Consider the following 22,193-nt stretch of genomic DNA (forward strand, 5'->3'; position numbering starts at 1 on the left):
TTTTTTTCTATTTATAGTGCTTTTTTTTTAACCAGTTCGGTTCAGTCCGGGTTAACCGGTTCCTGCATTACAAAATCAAAAACCGAATCAAACCGGGATTTTTCTTAACTATTCTAATTGGTTTAATCAGTTTTTTTTCTCGGTTCGGTTTTTTTGGTTAATTTTTTCTCGGTTTTCACGGTTTATTCGGTTTTCCGGTTTTTTTACACACTCCTAACTATGACTAATTGTTTTAAGGAATTATAAAAAATAAATTATAAACAACTCTTACATTCATGTTACTTCAAAAAAAACAAAACTTTTCATAGTTGTTATTTGTATAATATATTATGATATTTGATGAATAATTAATTTTATTTTGTTTCCATATAGGCAATAGGCCTAACTTGTTTTTTCTTTTTGTTTTGCTTGATTTCAATATTTAACATTAGGTTATTATTTATTTATTTGTAATTCTATTTTTTAATATTTTTTAATTTTAAATTAATCTTTATATTTATTTATCATATAACTAAATTTAAAAAAAAAATTATTAAATTCATTAAAGTTCATGAAGTTTGATAAGAATTTTTAACAAATATCATTTTTTATGTTAAAAATTTGTTTAATTCTTTTTTTTTGGTAAGCTGACTTATGTATTAAAAGAAAAATGATACAAAGAATATAATGGGCATACCCAAGATTTACAATGAGGACAGAAACGAAAACCAACAAATGGCTACAGGCTAGCCACAACAAAACAAAAACTTGGACCAACTAGATATGCTAGGGGTACAAAAACAACCAGCTAAACATCAAATTAAGAGTCCATGTTATTGACCCTCCAAAGTCTTTGGATCCTTATGTTTTCATCTGTTTGTTGAACATTCCTTATCAAAACAAGCTTATCGCGAATGATACATTCGATTTGATCAAAAACCAAATTCGAAGCTTTAGACACATCTGCAAAGATTTCTTGCCAGATACAATACACTGTAGCTGCGAAACCCAGTTTACGAGAAAAGTTGACGAAACTTTTTCCATGCCAAGAGACAGTGGCCAATCGAATCCATTCATCCAAGCTTTTTGTCATTCTTGGAATGTCGCATCTATCACAAACATTCCACCATAATGCTTTCGCAAAGGAGCATTCAAAGAACAAGTGGTTGTGATCTTCATTATTGCAGAGACAGAGTGAGCACCTATTGGGACCATGAATACCAAATCGATGAAGTCTATCCTGCGTTGAGAGTTTCCGTTGGATAGCCACCCAAAGAAGAAATGCATGTCTTGGGACAGCATTCTTGAACCACACGATGTCATGCCAATCAACCATTTGATGATGAATTCTTAGTTGTTCCCAAGCTACTTTGACTGAGAAACTCTGATTTGGCGAATCCAACCAAACAATCTCATCCTTTTGCCCCTTAGGAGTAGAGGTGGAAGGAATAACTTCTAAAATGGGGTGCCAGCCAATAGCATGAGTGATAGGAATTCTCCATTCTAAGTTATTAATCAGCACGTTCACTCTCGCGTTGTGTTCCATACCTGAATCATAGATGAAACGTTCACCATAGGTATCAGCGAGCGGGCTGTGAGGATGCCAATTGTCAAACCATAGAGAGGTTGTCATTCCATCTCCGATGACGTGCTTCATCTTCGGCCATGCTAAGGATCTGAGCTTTAGAATCTTTCCCCAAGCCCAAGAGCAGCTTCCTGGCGCCTTGATTGTCCAGAAATTCCTACCTCGCAAGAGATTGGATCTGATCCAAGTAGACCAGATTGAGCCGTCTGAGTCATTGCACAAGTTCCAAATATGTTTCAACAAGGCAATCTTGTTCCATTCTGCTATCCTTTTTATGCCTAGCCCCCCCTCCTTTTTTGGAAGACATACCTGATCCCAAGCCACTTTAGCCCTGGTAGTGCTCATATCTGAACCTGACCAAAGAAAGGATCTCATAATTTGCTCAACATTTTTCACTACTTCCCCAGGTAATAGGAATAGAGATGCCCAATAGACCTGGATGGAGAATAAGACTGAGTTAATCAGTTGTACTCGCCCTGCGAAAGAGAGTGTTCTACATGTCCAATGTCGAACTTTGGCGGTAATTCGATCCACAAGGCCCTTACAATTAACAGCCTTTAGTCTGGACGAGATAAGAGGCACTCCCAAATATTTCATAGGAAGCTCCCCCTCTCTAAACCCAAGAATACTGATAATCTGTTCCCTCTCAGCTCCTAACGAACCGCTCAAGAAGATGTCACTTTTGTTTGGATTTGGATATAGACCTGATAGAACCTGAAACTCTGTGAGTACATTTTTGATCATACGGATTGAATGTACATCCCCTTTGCTGAATATCATCAAGTCGTCGGCAAAGCAAAGATGAGAAATTCTGTCCTTCTTGCATCTCCAGTGGAACTTGAAGTTTTGGTTGGCACTCATATTGCAGAACAGCCCTGACAGGATTTCCATGCATAGGACAAACAAATATGGAGATAATGGATCACCTTGTCTCAGCCCTCTCCCCCCTTGGAAGTAACCCGCAAGTTCACCGTTGACGTTGATTGAGAATTGACATGATGTAACACAAACCATGATCCAATCAATGACTATTCTAGGGAATCCCATTTTTATCAACGTAGCATCAACGAAATCCCACCGAACAGAGTCATAAGCCTTCATCAGGTCTACTTTCATAGCACAACGAGCAGGACCCGTAGTTGTGTGATAGCCTTTCATTAGTTCCTGAGACAAAAGAATATTGTCGCTGATTCTCCGTCCAGAGATAAAAGCTGTTTGATACGGACCTACTAAGGATGGTAAAACAACTTTCATTCTCCCAGCTAGAATCTTCGCGATGCATTTGTATACTGTATTGCAGCAAGATATAGGACGAAAATCTGTCAACCTCGTAGGATTAGCAACTTTAGGGATAAGGGAAATGGATGTAGCATTCATTTCTTTAAGCATTCTACGAGTCTGGAAGAAGGAGCTAACAGCGTTGATTACATCTTCCCCCACTATGTGCCACATTCTTTTGAAGAAACCTGCGTTGAAGCCATCTGGACCAGGAGCTTTGTTGTTTTTCAAACTAAACATAGCATGCTTAATCTCCTCTCTTGTGACATCTTGTGCTAGTACATGCTGTTGAGTTGCCGACAATTTGTAAATAATTGCCGATTGCATCACTTCCTCGTTCAGGACCCTAGGCATCTGTTTCACTCCCAATACACGCTGGAAGTATGCAATTACTTCTGATTTGACTGCCTCGTGTCCTTCAGCGACTTCTCCATCCTCCCTTGTAACCGAGAGAAGCTTATTTCTATTCTGTCTACCATTTACTGATTTGTGAAAGTAGCTAGTATTCTGATCCCCCAAGCTAAGCCATTGTATCCTTGCCTTTTGTCTGAAAAAACACTCTTCCGCCCTGACAGTAGAAGCATAGTTACGAACAGCATCTCTTTCTCGCATACGCAATGTTGGATCCTCAGGCGCTGTATGCAGAGCTTGTTGAGCCCTATCCATGTGATCTTTTGCATCTTTGACTCTATCGGAAATATTGGAGAAGTGAGTCTTATTGAAATGTTTAAGTTCCTGCTTTAGCTTCCTTAGTTTGCAACACAGTTGATACATTGGACACCCTCCTGAATGCTGATCCCATACTTTCTTCACCAAGGGCATGAACTCGTCATGATCCCTCCACATATCGAAGAATCTGAATGGTTTCTTTATGTTCTGAACATTGCCAGTGACTTTTACCACCATGGGAGAATGATCTGACATACCAGCAGGCAAGAATCTCGCTTCCGACAATGGGAAGCGCATATTCCACTTCTCATTCACAAGCACTCTATCTAGTTTCCGCATAATCATATTCTCAGGACATTGGTTCGTCCAAGTATAATGCATACCTGAATACCGAAGATCATCCACTTTCGCTTCACGTATACATGTTTCCAATCTGTCCATATGACCAGCCCACGTAGAAGACCCCCCTAACCTCTCTGACTGGTTGCGTATAGCATTAAAGTCGCCCATAAGAATCCATGGGGTTGACTCCCATCCATCACTACGACTCACAATATCAGACCATAAAGCCTCACGTACAGATGCATTATTGTCTCCGTAAATGATTGAAGTATTAAAACAGATATTGGTAGCTAATATCATGACAGAAACATGGATAGCCTGGTCTGACATTCCCAGAACATCCACCTTCACCAAATCAGCATTCCAACAAACCCAAATACGACCACGACAAGAGAAATCATAATTATACAAGAATGACCAATTACGCAGAAGAAGTTGCGAAACATTATCTTTATTCCTGTCTCTAACCCGAGTTTCAACCAAACCAAAAAAAAACCATCCTCTCTTGATGGATGAGCTGACGCAGTTCTGAATGCTTTATGGGATCATTCAAACCTCTAACATTCCAACATCCAATAATCATAGGGAAATAGAGAGGAGTACCAAACATCAACACACGGATTACCTTGACTTGCCCCCCCTCGAGGAGCCTGATTTCTTACTCTTCTTTGAAAAGCCTGGAGAACCCGTTTTCTTTTTTTCTAGAGAGTCTCTAGCCTTGCTAGCTAACTGATTAATAAAAGTTTCCCCGTCAGAAGAAATCGGACTTTGCGGACTTGTTGGGATCAGTGACGTCGACTCCTTATCATCATCTTCCTTACCTGTACCACCTCCCATAACTCCAATATCAACATTCACCTCATGACTAACAGGGTTCATGGTTGCATTACAGATGGTTGAACTTTGATCTTACCCTTTCTTCAAAACGTAAAGGAATTAAGTCCATAGGAGTTAGTGGATGAAAACCATAAACAATTTCAAAAGGAGAAAAAGTAGTGGTCGAATGCACAGTTCTATTATAAGAAAACTCAACAAAAGGTAAACATTCTTCCCAACTTTTCAAATTCTTTTGAATTACAACACGTAAAAGTTGGGATAATGTTCTATTCACTACCTTAGTTTGTGATAAGGGAATTTTTAGCATGTATAATTTCCGCTATTCATGCTTGACTTTTAAATATTTTGGATATGTTGCACAAGACAATTAGAATTTTGAATCTCTTTTTAAACTATTGACCTCGTGGGAAATTAATGTGTTTTCAGATCTTAGGTTATTGAACAGGTAGAGCCGGACAGTGAAATTAAACAGTGATTCATTATGTGCTGCAAAGAAGCTATACAATTTAGTTCCAGATGTTCGTAACCATTTTCAAATAGCTGAGATGAAGGTCTACAAAAAAGCCCTTAATGGCATATAACTCAGTTTTGTTGTTTCGAAGCCCAAAAAGCGAGTTGAAAAACAAGGATTGAACCAGCCCGAAATTCTTGCACTGTAAAGACTGTTTCGGTTTATGGCCTTTATCTCAATGCTCAGATGTCCAAAAATTGCAAGATCAGTTTCGTTGGAAAGAAAATTTGATTCTCTACAATTTCTCCAGAAATAGAGATCTTTGAATTTGCACATTTTCTACCTCAAATCGGGCCCGCAATGTCTGAGTAGGAAGGAAGTCAATGCAGAAAAGGAAACTTTCCTCATTACTGCAGGGGTAGAAAAGCCACAATATAAAAGAAGATAAGGGGATCTGAAAACAGGGGATTGAAGACACGTAGAAACCCTACAACATAAAAAAAAAAAGGAGAGGAGGCGACACCAAGGGGAACAAAAGAGGGGCAGAGGCAAAACTATTGAAAACCGGGAGGACACCTATCTTTTTGACGGAAATTCTCTGCTTTTGAGTGATGTTCATCGTATCAAGTTTGTTTCTCTTTAATTTAACTATGGAGTAGACTTTTTGATGCGAACCTCGTGATCACGTGGTCACACAACCCACAATCAAGATTGAGATCTGATCCCGGAAAGCCGAAATAAGTCTGATATGAGTGCGACACAATGGAAACCTGCCCCGAGGCACCAACACTATTGGAATGAGTAGAATGACGCCACGAAGCCAGTTAATCTTCGATAAGTCAGATTCAATTCGTTCAAGAAATGAAGAATGCAAGAATCACTCTCACACGTTAAAACTGAAAAATTCAGAATAATAATCATCAAAGCTGCCAAAATTTTGGCCTACATGAGTTTAAATAGTTCTTGAAAAGTTAACCCTAATGGACCCTTTATGTGGACTTATATGAGGTCCACTCAAAACTGGCCCAAAACCCTAAAATGAAAAGCCCATAACTTAATCCAAACAAGCCTTGGATCCTAGCTTAAAACAAAGTATGAATTAAGCTCAAACAAGACTTGGGCTGTAGCTAACAAAATAAAATAAAGCCCTTATCTCATGGCCCAAATAAGGTTGTATTGGACCCATCTTGCACATGGATAAGATGCACTAGGATCTCCTCTTGGTACTCCATTGGACCTTCCAATTCTGACTTGGTGGAAACCTTCAAAACCAATGCATTCAATGCGTCTTTCGATGTCTTTGTCTTGGACCGAGTCATTGGTCCATTTGGAACATGTAATGGGTCCTTGCTGGTGTTTCTGGGCTGGTCCGCATCATCCCCTCTCTCCTCGAAAGGATTCGACCTCGAATCAAAATCTGTGTCAAACAAAGTAAGATCAGCAACATTAAAGGTAGCACTAACACTATACTCACCTGTAAGGTCAATTTTGTATGCGTTGTCATTGATTCTCTCTAAAACTTGAAAAGGACCATCACCACGAGGCTGTAATTTTGATTTCCTTTGGTTAGGAAATCGTTCCTTACGCATGTGCACCCATACTCAATCACCGGGTTGGGAAACAACCAGTTTACGTCCCTTATTTGCTTTAGAAGCGTAAAGTCTGTTCTTTTTCTCTATTTGTAGTTGAACTCCCTCATGGAGTTCTCTCACCATCTTTGCCTTCTTTTCACCATCTAAACTTACCCTTTCTTCAAAAGGTAAAGGAATTAAGTCCATAGGAGTTAGTGGATTAAAACCATAAAAAATTTCAAAAGGAGAAAAAGTAGTAGTTGAATGCACAGTTCTATTATAAGCAAACTCGACAAAAGGCAAACATTCTTCCCAACTTTTCAAATTCTTTTGAATTACAGCACGTAAAAGTTGGGATAATGTTCTATTCACTACATCAGTTTGTCCATCTCTTTGAGGATGGCATGTTGTCGAAAATAAGAGTTTAGTTCCCAATTTTCCCCATAAGGTCTTCCAAAAGTAACTAAGGAACTTAACATCACGATCTGACACTATACTCTTAGGAATGCCATGCAAACGTACAATCTCTCTAAAGAACAAGTCTGCGATATGAGATGCATCATCTGTTTTATGGCATGCAATGAAATGCGCCATTTTAGAAAACCTATCTACCACAACAAAGATAGAGTCTCTACCTTTCTTTGACCTAGGTAAACCTAAAACAAAGTCCATAGAGATATCTACCCAAGGTTCAGTAGGCACAGGTAGTGGTGTATATAGTCCATGCGGTTGTACTCTAGATTTTGCCTTTCTACAAGCAATGCACTGTTCACAAATTCGTTTTACATCTCTTTTCATCTTTGGCCAATAGAAATGCTCATGCAATACATCCAAGGTTTTCGCAACCCCAAAGTGACCCATTAAACCACCCCCATGTGCTTCACGAACAAGCAATTCACGCAAAGAACTAGCAGGAACACACAATCTATTCTCTTTGAACAAATAATCATCCATCAAATAAAACTTACCGAAAGCCGAATGTCCATATGCATTATAAATCTCAGCAAAGTCAGAATCATTATCATACAATTCCTTCACATATTCAAAACCTAACAATCTAGTATTCATGGTGAGTAAAAGAACATACCTGCGCGAGAGTGCATCAGCTACGATGTTCTCTTTCCCTTGCTTATACTTGATTATGTAAGGAAAAGTTTCAATGAATTCAACCCATTTTGCATGCCTCCTATTCAACTTACCTTATCCTTTCAGATGTTTCAAGGACTCATGATCCAAATGGATTACGAACTCTTTTGGCCACAAGTAATGCTGCCATGTCTCAAGTGCTCTTACCAAAGCATAGAGTTATTTGTCGTAAGTGGGATAGTTCAAGGTCGCTCCACTTAACTTCTCACTGAAATACACAATAGGTCTTCGATCCTGCTTCAAAACAGCACCTATTCCTATTCCAGATGCATCACATTCTATTTCAAATGCTTTTGTAAAGTCAGGTAAAGCCAAAACAGGTGCAGAACATAATTTGTCTTTCAAAAAAACAAAAGCTAACTCTTGTTCCTCCCCTCATATAAACCCAATTGACTTTTTAACAACTTCATTCAAGGGCGCAGCTATTGTGCTGAAATCTTTCACAAAATGCCTGTAAAAACTAGCTAATCCATGAAAACTACCAATCCCGGATGGCCTTAACTTTCTCCTCATCCATCTCGATATCCTGCGCAGTTACAACATAGCCAAGAAACACAATTTTCTCCATGCAAAAGGCACACTTTTTAAGATTAGCATACAATTTCTCACGACGCAACACACTAAGTACATTACGCAAATGATCAAGATGCTCAGTTAAGTTTATTGCTATATATCAAAATGTCATCAAAATACACAACCACAAACTTACCTATGAATGCACGCAACTCATGATTCATTAAACGCATAAACATACTAGGTGCATTTGTAAGTCCAAACGGCATTACTAACCATTCATACAAACCATGCTTAGTCTTAAATGCTGTTTTCCACTCATCACCTTCTTTCATCCTAATTTGATGGTACCCACTTTTCAAGTCAATTTTAGAGAAAATACAGGATCCATGTAACTCATCTAACATGTCATCAAGCCTAGGAATGGGATGTCTATACTTTACCGTTATGTTGTTGATGGCTCGGCAATCAACACACATCCTCCATGTTCCATCCTTCTTTGACACAAGTAGCACGGGTACAACACACGGGCTCATACTTTCACAAATGTAGCCCTTTTCCATCAGCTTATCAACTTGCCTTTGAAGCTCCTTCGTCTCCTCGGGATTGCTTCTATAAGCTGGTCGGTTAGGAATTGAAGCTCCGGGTACGAAATCAATCTGATGCTCTATCCCCCTCAATGGTGGTAATCCGCTAGGAGTATCATTGGGGAACACATCATCAAATCCCTGCAACAAAGAAATAGCAACACTAGGCACAATATGATCAAGATCATTAGTATTAAAGTAAGCCTCTTTGCACACAAGTAAGATCATTGGCTTGTTAGTGAAAAATGCAGATCTGACCTCACCCTCTCTAGCATAAAAATTGGGTTGTTTCTTTACTTTTTCCACACAATTCTCATACACTTGCTGACTTTCTTCACTCCTCTTGTCTTACCTCCACTCTCGGCCAGATTTGGGTGTTTTTGAGTTGTGGTCGAATGGTTTGATTTGTTTGGAGTGTTGGCCGAATATTTGCTTGTGTTTGGATGGGTGGCCGAATGGGTTGTAGTGGTTTGGGTTCTAGCCGAATCTGATGGTCTTCTCTCCCCTTGTTCCTCACCTTGATTTTCTCTCCCCATCGCCTCATGCTCACTTTTTAGCTTTATTTGATCATCATACACCTGTTTGGGTGTAAGAGGAACAAGAGTGATGGTTTTACCATCTTTTACAATGGTATACCTATTTTTAACCCCATCATGAATTGCCTTCCTATCATATTGCCATGGTCTCCCCAACAAGATGTGAGTTGCTTGCATTGGTACCACGTCGCACAGAACTTCATCAACATATTTCCCAATCGAAAATGGAACCACAACCTGTTTAGTCACTTTCACTTCACCACTATCATTCAGCCATTGCAATCTATATGGTTTAGCATGCTTAGCAGTACACAAATTCAGTTTACTAACAAGGGTGGCACTGCAAACATTAACACAGCTTCCACTATCTATAATTAAACCACACACCTTTCTTTGTACGTAACAACGCGTAGGGAAGATGTTCTCCCTTTGTTCATTAGTATCATCTTCTTTGACCTGAACCTGAAGTGTTCGCCTTATAACCAAGGACTCCTCAACCGGTAATGCTAACTCATCCCCATCACTATCCTCCAATGGTGGCATGCCTTCACAATCAGAACTGTCACTTTTAGATTCCACATCACCATTATCTCTAATCATCATGATTCTCTTGTTTGGACACTCTGAAGCATAATGTCCATGTCCCTGACACCTGAAACATTTAACATCACGAGTACGTTTAGGTTGAGTTTCAGATTTAAATTTGGCATCAGTAGGGACATCAACTTTAGCCTTTGGTGGTTCAGTTCTAGAAGGACCAAAGGATCTTGGGCGGACAGTGCCCTCTCTCTTTAGATTCGGCTTCCAAGATGATGACGAACCCGAATTAAACGCTGGCCGAGCATGCCCCCTCCTAAGTTGTCTCTCCACCTTCGTCGCCATGTGAACCATGTCCTCTAGCTCCACATAGTGCTGTAGCTCAACCATATTAGCAATGTCCCGATTCAACTCATTAAGAAATCTAGCCATGGTGGCTTCTCTATCCTCAACAACATTAGCCCGAATCATTGCTATCTCCATCTCTTTGTGATATTCATCTACTGTCTTATAACCTTGATTCAGACCTTGGAGCTTCAGATATAAGTCTCTATAATAGTGGTTTGGCACAAATCGTCTCCTCATTAAGACTTTCATCTCCCCCCAAGTCTGAACAGGTCGCTCGCCATTCCTCCTCCTACTGATCACAATCTGAGCCCACCAAATCAACGCATACTCCGTAAACTCAATTATCACCAATTTCACCTTTTTTTTGTTTAGAATAGCTATGGCAATCAAAAATCCAATCCACCTTTTTCTCCCACTCCAAATAAGCCTCCGGATCGTTTTTACCTTGAAAGCTAGGAATTTTCAGTTTAATGGTGTCCAAGTCCCCATCCATATCTTCATAAGTGCTCATGCCACGGAAATTCACATTCCTCCTAGCCCTGTTCGGTCCAGACCTGATTCCTTGGCCAGCTGATGCAAAATCATAGTCATCTTCTCCCGCATCTGCGTTTTCATCAACAAACTCTTCAAAATCAGATCTAACATTCCGTGCAGCCATACAGACCGTATTTCCCCGTCGATCAGCCCCACTATTCTGTTGCTTTATCGAATTCACCTCATCTTTCAGATCCTTGTACGTACTAGACAACAGCTCAAGTTGCTGGCCTATGGATCGCAATTGGAAAGCTACGTCAACGTTTTGTGTCGCTGATTCGTTGTTTTCAGACATTCTTTGAATCTGCAAAATTTGGTCAGTAGCACAAATATATCCTCACACCTCTCGTGTATCACACAAACAAAAATGAAGGCTTTTCACTCTATTAAGCTCTCTACGCCTTTTACCTCACAACTTGCTTTCTTTTGGTTCTTTAGGAACTGAAATCAACAAATCAAAGTCAATAGCCTTCGCAGCGCACTCTAAATATAATTTTCAGACTCAAGAATCAATAAATATACTGAAAACAAAGCAAAACAAAACTAGGATTACAATTTTGCGAGTAGCAATGCAAATTCGTACGAATTGTGGACGAAACGAAGACACGAAATAAAACAGAAGCGAATGTTAAGAAAACAATTACTTGACTCCTAGATAATCCAAATATAGCAGAAACATAAATATTTGGACAAAACCAAACAGCACAGATCATGTTTTGAAACTCGAGGCAAATCTAACCTATTACGCAATTTTACATAACAGAATTGAAACCCAGACCAAACGATCTCGAAATGACCTCAAATTCAATATTTAGTATTGCAATACTATGAAAACACCAAAAATCAATTTATAGGTCGTTCTATAATGTCTAGGTACCCAAACCCCTTGTATGATCAGTTTGCGGCAGAATTGAACCTCCAATTAAAACCTCCAGAAACCGATATCAAAATAATCCCAAATTTAATATGTGATGCAATCGCATACCCAATACTCAGAATATGAAGTTTCAATAGATTCCAAGGTGTTTTACCTAGGGTTCACTAAGAGTAGTGTTTTGCGGCAGAATTGAAACTCGAATTAAAACCTCAAGCAAATAATATCAGAATAAGCCCAAATTTGATATATCATGCGATCCCACCCCCAATAGACTGAATATGAAGTTTAAATTGACTCTGAGGTGGTTTGCTTATGGTTCACCAAGATTTGTGTTTCTGCGGCAAAAATTGAATGATCCTTCAAATTTCAACTAATCACTCTTTTCTCTATTTCTTTCTGATTTTTTTTTTTCTTTTTAACAAACTGATATGATTAGAGGCAGTAACAAGATGAAATATAAACTTTTTTTTTTTTTTTGCTTAGATGACACAGACACGAAGAACAAGAAGATGGATGCAAACACAAAAAAACTTAAGGGACACTAAAAAAAAACGAAAATAACAGAATGATATGACCTTGTTTCGGAGCCTAGCTCTGATACCAACTGATGCGAACCTCGTGATCACGCAACCCACAATCAAGATTGAGATCTGATCCCGGAAAGCCGAAATAGGTCTGATATGAGTGCGACACAATGGAAACCTGCCCCAAGGCACCAACACTATTGGAATGAGTAGAATGACGCCACGAAGCCAGTTAATCTTCGATAAGTCAGATTCAGTTCGTTCAAGAACTGAAGAATGCAAGAATCACTCTCACACGTTAAAACTGAAAAATTCAGAATAATAATCATCAAAGCTGCCGAAATTTTGGCCTACATGAGTTTAAATAGTTCTTGAAAAGTTAACCCTAATGGACCCTTTATGTGGACTTATATGAGGTCCACTCAAAACGGTCCCAAAACCCAAAAATGAAAAGCCCATAACCCAAAAATGAAAAGCCCATAACTTAATCCAAACAAGCCTTGGATCCTAACTTAAAACAAAGTATGAATTAAGCCCAAACAAGCCTTGGGCTGTAGCTAACAAAATAAAATAAAGCCCTTATCTCATGGCCCAAATAAGGTTGTATTGGACCCCTCTTCCACATGGATAAGATGTACTAGGATCTCCTCTTGATACTCCAATGGACCTTCCAATTCTGACTTGGTGGAAACCTTCAAAACCAATGCATTCAATGCGTCTTTCAATGTCTTTGTCTTGGACCGAGTCATTGGTCCATTTGGAACATGTAATGGGTCCTTGCTGGTGTTTCTGGGCTGGTCCGCATCATGATGACTGTGTTTACTTCCAAACAGTGGAGTTCTTGTAGGTTTGCAAGAATAGAAGAAGGGAAACGAATTCAAAATTGTGTTTTGGACAACAGGTTTTGGCATGATGTCACTATATGTATTAAGGCAACATATCCTCTAATTAAAGTTCTTCGATTAGTTGATTCAGATGAGAAACCAGCTATGGGTTTTATATATAAAGCAATGGATGAAGCAAAATAGAAGATACAAGTGAATTTTGGTAGTGTGAAGAAAAGGTATATATCTTGCTAATTTTTATTTCAAATATTGTCATTTATTAATATGAATGTCATATATAAAGTAATGATATTTTTATTGTTTTTTTTTATATAGTTATCTACCTATATAGAATATTGTTGATGGAAGATGAGAACTTCAACTCCACAGACCCTTACATGTAGCAGCTTATTATTTGAATCCTCATTATCATTATAATCCCAATTTTAAGGATGATGCTTAATGCAAGTGAAAGGTGCAAAATTGACTTGCAACTTGAATCATTCAAGGATGCAAAAGGGTTGTTTGGCATTAAGGCTACCAAGACAGCTAGAGATAAAAAAAACTCCAGCTCAATGGTGGGATTCTTATGGGGATGAATGTCCAGAATTACAAAGGTTTGCAATTCAAGTTCTAAGCTTGACTTGTACTTCATCTGGATGTGAGTGTAATTGAAGTGCATTTGAAATGGTAAGTTTTTTTTTTTTTTAAATGTTGAAATATTTGATAAAAATCTTATCGATTTGAATTGTTTATTTAGGTTCATACAAAACGAAGAAATCGTTTGCACTAGAGAAAAATGAATGACTTGGTTTGTAATGTGCAATCTAAAATTGAATAATAATCAAGTCAAAAAGCAAGCTGATGATTTTGGTGTAGAAGATGATCTTTCATTTGATGATGATTGGATAACCGAGGGAGAAAAACATTCAAACATTGATTTGCTTGGTGTTATTGATAGTGCAATACGAAGACAAAATGGTAATGAAGATGAAAGTGATGAAGAAGAAATTCCTAATGATGCTGAAATGGAGAGTTATGGTACTGAAGATGATTTGGAGATTCAAATTGATGATATTGGTGTTGGTACTAGTAGCAGCACTAATGATCATAATATTGGTGGTGGTACTAGTAGTGACACTAATAATCCTCTTGATGCTAATGATATTGATGAATGTCTGAGGAATAACGAGGAAGATGAAGGCAATGAAGCTGGTTTTAGTTTGCATGACACACCAGTAGATTATTTGTTTTAAATTTGTTAATTATTAGCTAATGAAAAGTTATTTAAATCATGTATGAATTTTTATTTGAACCATGTATTTTAAGGTGCTTGAACTATGTATGGATTTTTATTTGAAGCATGTATTTTAAGGTGTTATGAATTTTTATTTGAAGCATGATTTTTTTTAATGTATTTTAAAATTCCTTACGATTTTACGATCTGTTTTTACGATCCGAGTTTGTTTAGTACTTTCTGTACCGTGTTAAAATTGTGATTTTAACAACCTTGCTCTAAAGCATAATGTCCATGTCCCTGACACCTGAAACATTTAACATCACGAGTACGTTTAGGTTGAGTTTCAGATTTACCTTTGGCATCAGTAGGGACATCAACTTTAGCCTTTGGTGGTTCAGTTCTAGAAGGACCAAAGGATCTTGGGCGGACATTACCCTTTCTCTTTAGATTCAGCTTCTAAGATGATGACGAACCTGAATTAAACGCTAGTCGAGCATGCTCCTTCCTAAGTTGTCTCTCCACCTTCGTCGCCATGTGAACCATGTCCTTTAGCTCCACTTAGTGTTGTAGCTCAACCACATTAGCAATGTCCGGATTCAACCCATTAAGAAATCTAGCCATGGTGGCTTCTCTATCCTCAACAACATTAGCCCGAATCATTGCTATCTCCATCTCTTTGTGATATTCATCTACTATCTTATAACCTTGATTCAGACCTTGGAGCTTCAGCTATAAGTCTCTGTAATAGTGGTTTGGCATAAATCGTCTCCTCATTAAGACTTTCATCTCCCTCCAAGTCTGAATGAGTCACTCGCCATTCCTCCTCCTACTGATCACAATCTGATCCCACCAAATCAAGGCATACTCTATAAACTCAATTATCACCAATTTCACCTTTTTGTGTTCAGAATAGCTATGGCAATCAAAAATCCAATCTACCTTTTTCTCCCACTCCAAATAAGCATCGAGATCGTTTTTACCTTGAAAGCTAGGAATTTTCAGTTTAATGGTGTCCAAGTCCCCATCCATATCTTCATAAGTGCTCATGCCACGAAAATTCACATTCCTCCTAGCCCTGTTCGGTCCAGACCTGATTTCTTGGCCAGTAGATGCAAAATTATAGTCATCTTCACCCGCATCTGTATTTTCATCAACAAACTCTTGAAAATCAGATCTGACATTCCGTACGGCCATACGAACAGTATTTCCCCGACGATCAGCCCCACTATTCTGTTGCTTTATTGAATTCACCTCATCTTTCAGATCCTTGTACGTCTTAGACAACAACTCAAGTTTGAGATGATGATGTAAAGAGAACTTTGAGATGTAAGATTAATGTGAATATTAAATAATGATAAAACAGTTGTTAAAGTTAGAGGATTTACTAATGATATTTCAATTAATATAATATAAACTTTTTTTATTACTCAATTGGAAATTACACACAAAGGAGGTTCCAATCGGATGATTTGTCATTAATATCTCATTATAAATTATTAGCATGATCATATTAATTGTCTTATTTAAGTAACACCAAACTTTTAAATATTGTCAGGAATTCATGATGTTAACTTATGTTAACAGCAAATCAAGTTCTTTTCATAGCATGGGTGTAGGTTATACTATACGATTGGCTATGAAAGTGTCAAGCATTTATTGTACCAAGTGTTATACAACATAAATCTAAATTAACCATTTAACAAGCAAGGTATTAAGAATTAATAAGATAAAAATGATAAGACATGTTAATAACAAGTCATTTAGGATATAAGCATTGAAGTTTATATTGAGTTTATATTATACTTATGCTAACACCATTAGTGAAACCTTTCACCTTGACATAATGAACTTAACTAAATATAATGAAGAGAAATATAGATAAACAAGATAAGAATTATGTATAGTAAAGGAAATGAAAAGGATAAACAAGAGATTAAGGAAAATATAACATGAAATAAAACCTTAAACATTACAAAAATATAAAGAAAGAAATAAGAGCATGATCTTAATCTGAAAACCAAGATGCTTAAATGCATGGCAAATGCCTCCTTTTATAGGCCAAAATTTGAAACTATTGATTTGATGACTAGATTGTTGAATGGATGGCCACATCTTGACTTGGTGACAAGCCTTATCTTCTTGTCTAAACAAAACATCATTGCTAACGTCAGCATTTGAATAGATTTTTGTCATGAAAGTTCTAGGAAATTGTCTCAACTTTCTAACAAAAAAAGAATCAGTGCATTTAGACTTCTAGAACTCGAGATATGAGTTGAACATTGAATAATGTCTGGGCTGCAGGACAGATTCAAACTTCTCCGTTGCTGCTATAATTTGAACTTGAAAACAGCCTTTTTGAATCTTGGACTCCGCATGAAAGTTTTAGGCTTATGTCTTAGCTTTCCATCCATGTATAACAAACCTAAATTCAAGTTCTACAGCTCCAGTTATGATCCAATAACCGAATGGACCCCTCTTATGTGGACTTATATGAGACCCACTTACAATTGATCTAAATAAGTAATAATAATCCAAAGACTAAGAAATAATAATAATAATAATAATAATAATAATAATAATAATAATAATAATAATAATAATATATCCTATATATGCTAGAATCATATTTGTCAACCTTAAGAAGTCCCAAATAGACTAGGAAATCTGATTTGAAAGTAGAATTAATTCTAAAGTCGTAATGACTTATATTCCAAAGTTTTCTTATTTTGCATGGACAATTAATGAAGAGAATCTACTTCTTTTATACTTGCCAATTTAGTTTCCTTCCTAGAAACTAAAATGTCATTAAATACCACCAGTCATTCTTTCATTGTATAGCTATGATGAATAAGGAATCCTTATAAGAAAAAGATTATGAAACATTAATGAATTCTTGCCACACTTGAAAACTATTTTAAAGCCCGCTGCCACATCCTTGTAAGAAAAGGATTCTTGCCAAATAGAAAGTCCACAAGTCAAAAGGAAATAAAGAACCAAATTCATACAGTTTGTTCTGACCTATATCGCAAGACTTTTCTAAACTCTAATTCACCTGAAAGTTTAGCCCAAAATAGACAAATGCCTCTAGAAGCTTCTGGTAAAGTTTCAGCTTAATAGTGTAAAACTAGACAGTAGCAAATTTTACACAAAAGTCTAAATGTGTCTTTGCTTAGATCGTATCAGGAAGCTCACAATTAAGCAATGGGAATGGTAAACAAGGTAGTTTCTTGCAAAGATCTAGTTGGTGGATATTGTGATGCTAAAGATGTGATAAAGATCCATTTCTCCTTCTTTTTCCATGATAAGTGTTATTAAATATGGTGCGAAATGTAAAGCTTCTAGGAGCTTAACCATGTCAAATAACATATAAAGGGGGGAGTTGATTACTATTTAATAATTCTACTACTACCATATACAAAGACACAGGTGATATCATACATTGATATAATCATTTTGGACTGAATTTATTTCATAACTTCATTTCACTTTAATGTTGATGGTGCTTGATTTTAAAAAGAAAACATTATTTTCCTTGGCGCACTTCATGGAAAAATGCAAGGGTATGGCTATTCTCAATCTTTCTAACTTATTGCGATCAAAACCTAGCCAAGTTTTTTTTTTTTTTTTTCGTCTAACAGTTTCTCCATGAAAAAATCAACTTATGCTCGTGCGTAGAAAACTTCCTAGTTATCTTTGTCATTAAATACTAAAGTGGACATTGTTTGCATAGAAGATTTCCACATTATCATTATCATCCAACTTTGTTAATTTTAATGCATGTCACGTCACTCCCTTTTCTTCATCCAAGTTTTAGTATTTTATCTCCATCACCTATAGCTTCCTAATTGTTCAAGAGCACTAGATGTTGCAACTGCAATTCTTATAGCTTTTCAAGTGATGCCCTATGCCACACCTATAATCGTTGGTTGCTTTCTCTTTTCATTGTTCTCTATGAACAAATTCATTTTCAATCAAAAGAAAGGAGACTCTAAACTCTCATGTGTTAAGTTGTTTCAATTTATATTTTTGCTCTGAAATAAAACAAAGTCAAAAAATGATTCCTTACGGCGCTTATGATTCCATCAAATCAGAATTCTTATCACGTTTGTCCTTTTTTCTCTTCTCTTAGGGTTCTTAATCGAACATGATTTTTTTTATTTCTTTTTCAATTAATAGTTTTGCTTAGGATAATTTTACTGCATTTTCTATTGATTTTTCCATTAGGTTTTGTGGTTTAAGATTACAATGAAAGTGTAATGAATACTCATTGAAAAGTTTCTACTGTCCAGTTTTATGCTATTGGGCATAACTCTAAATTCAACCGTTGGATCATGCTGAAACTTTACCAGAAGATTCCAGAGGTATTTGTCTATGTTAGGGAAAATTTGCAAGTGAATCCTAATTGGGAAAGGACTTGCGATATAGGCTAGAACAAGTTGTACGAATTTTGTTATTTACTTTCTTTTGACACGTGGACTTCCTATTTGGCAAAAATCCTTTTTCTAAAAGGATGTGACAGCTTGTTTTGGAAATTTCCTAGTTTCATAAGAATCTTTAATGAGCTGAAACATAAATTTCAAACATGGTAATGATTCATTAATGTTCTAGAATCCTTTTTTTTATTTATTCCTTATTCATCCTAGTTACATAAGGAAAGAAGAGCTTGTGCTATTTAATGATAGATTAGTTATTTTTATTATTTTCTTTCATGTTTGGGCTTAATTAAAACTTTTTTTTGAGCTAAAATCCAAGGCTTGTGATTAGACCTATTTTTTACTTTTCAGGATTAGATCTCAATCTTGATCGTGGGTTGCGTGACCATGTGATCACAAGGTTCACATCAAGTTCCTAGGATCCTGTTAGATAGATCTAGAATTATTTAGAGATTTATTACTTAAAGACTTGTCCAAATTTAAATAATTATTTAAAGGTTGGGTTGTCGCAACCCTCATGTAGTCCAATTGTCCGGTGTCCAATGGTAATCCACACGAACCACCAATAAAAAATCTCCTAAATTTCTATTTAGAAGAGAGGGATTGCTATGCCTTGTGTGCTAACTCTCTATTATGTGACTTACGTAGTTTCTCTGTCTAACAGACAATTTTATAAAAAATAAGAGGCATAGCTTTATATTTATCGGGAATCCTAAGAACTCTATAAATGACAAAGTATCTATTTGCCCATTCAATAATATCCATATATTATTTAAGGATAATTTTAAAAATTTAAGCAATCAAGTCCCTACTTGATCATTCTAGGACTAGAATTATAATTCATGAATTAAATACATTCTAGTGATTAATTCCTAAAATTATTTTCAGTTAAGTCACACTTGATTAATTATTTTAATTTAATTTCCGACTAGTGGTTCTTAATGTGTAAAACCCTTTAAGTTTCTAATATGTTAGCCCAAATATAAATTATAATTCTAAATAAATAGAATTAAATAAATTAAATTATTTAATTTATTATCAATTCAGTAATTAATTAATTTAAATTTGAATATCAAGTGCATTATCTAGTAACATGTCATGATCCCCCAAATATTAGAAATGTCACAAGTGATTTGGCTTAACCTTTCAATGACTAATTTCTCAGTGTAATTATTATTTATTCATCAATAATGTTATAATTTAAACATTTTAGAATAAAGTATGTCTTGCCATATCAAATCATATTTCTTCGCAACATTATAATCATTGATCCTTTGAATGAGATTTGAAAATCTTTTCAAATCTTATTCCATCTTGCATAAGGATTTAATAATTAATACTGTTTAAGAATAAGTGAAATATTTTCTCTAATTTACCTAAAGTAATGAATCCTTAATTTTTTATTTTACCTTTTTCAATTCAAGAATTAATCACAGTTTGTTGGTCATTGTTTATGGAAGTATCATGCTGTACAAGAAACAAACACTTAAGGTGATTTTACTTGCTTAATCTTTTAACTATAATTCTTTTTTTTTTCCCTCCCCTTTATCTCTATATATAACTAGTTATTACTTGAAGTGCAAATGAACTCAGCTGCTGAATTTGCTTCAATAATTTGAAGTTTTGTGTATTTCGTGAATGATTTATTATAAAAAAATTTATTAGTTGGATGTCTATCATTAACATGTAGGAATGCGGTTGATGGGTCTAAGAAATTAGGGACATGATAAAAAAAATAATAATATAATAATTTTTGAAAGAAATCAAGCTTGGTCAATTTTAGGAGAGTTCATGATGAAATAATTCCTTGGAGTAGAAAATTGATGCAGATGCAATATAAACCAGATTGAGTTCATGATTGTAATTTTACGTTATATTGTTTTATCTCCTTTTGGAATTTGTGCCGGCAAAATGATACAACTCTATTGTCAATTTTCCAGCTTCACTTTGCTTCAATGTTACGTGTGCCTGTAACTGATGATTCATGAAAATCGATTGCTTCTATTAGGAAATCTATGGATTTTTCTTCATTTTGAGCTTAATATATGTACTTGCTTTTCAGTCATCATCAAATGGCGAACTGGTTCTAACTTTTGTGTTTTTTCCCACCTGTCATGAAACTCAAATCAATAAATGATTTCATTGCGTGACTATTGTGATTGATTGTTGTTACTGTGCTCAACGTCTTCAACTTTTTCCATTTGCTTATCAACCAACGTTTTAAATTATCTTGGAAACATATGCCAATGTTGATCTAACCAGAAAGCTTAATATATTGGCATATGATTTGATTTCATGACCAAGTTATCAGACAACATTGGCATATGATTTCAGGATATACTTAATAAAGATGCACTAGATATATTCTCAGCTTTGTCTTATCATTTTCTCACCCTGTATGAAAACATACAACCGTCTTTATCGGTCAATTAACATCTTTTCTCTGTTGTTCTTATAGTTGAACATCATCTCGACACACCTTGATTTTTTAAATGCAGAAAAATTAATCACACTTTTGGTTGGGATGCATCTTAGAAAGGTATGTTAGTTTTGATTCAACTAACATATTTGTACTTTATTTCTACTTATTACTTCTATGAAACTCAACTTTTCTATATATGATAGTCTTCTCTTTTGTACACTTATTAAGTTAAAGCTGCTTAAACAACCTATGTTGTATGCCTCCACCCAAACATTTCTATTGGCCAAACATGGAAAGGGATTTGCAGCGAATGTGTGAACAATGCATTGCTTGTTAGAAAGGAAAAATCTAGAGTACAACCGCATAAACTATATACACCATTGCTTGTGCTTACTAAACCTTGGGTAGATATCTCTATGGACTTTTTTTTAGGTTTTTCTAGGTAAAAAAAAGGTAGAGACATTATTTTTGTTGTGGTTGATAGGTTTTCTAAAATACGCATTTCATTGCATGCCATAAAACAAATGATGCATCTCATATCGCAGACTTGTTCTTTAGGGAGATTGTACGTTTGCATGGCATTCCTAGTGTCAAGTCGTGATGTTAAGTTCTTTAGCTACTTTTAGAACACTTTATGGGGAAAGTTGCGAACTAAACTCTTATTTTTGATAACATGTCATCCTCAAACAGATAGACAAACTGAGGTAGTGAATAAAACATTATCCCAACTTTTGCGTGTTGTAATTCGAAACAATCTTAAAAGTTAGGAAGAATGTTTTCCTTTTGTTGAGTTTGTTTATAATATAAACGTGCATTCGACTATTGACTTTTCTCCTTTTGAAATTATATATGGGTTTAATCCACTAACTCCATGGACTTAATTCCTTTACCTTTTGAAGAAATGATAGGTTTAGATGGTGAAAAGAAGGCAAAAATGGTGAGACAACTCCGTAAGGGAGT

The sequence above is a fragment of the Populus alba genome, chromosome 15, assembly GCF_005239225.2.
Source record: "Populus alba chromosome 15, ASM523922v2, whole genome shotgun sequence".
NCBI lineage: Eukaryota > Viridiplantae > Streptophyta > Magnoliopsida > Malpighiales > Salicaceae > Populus > Populus alba.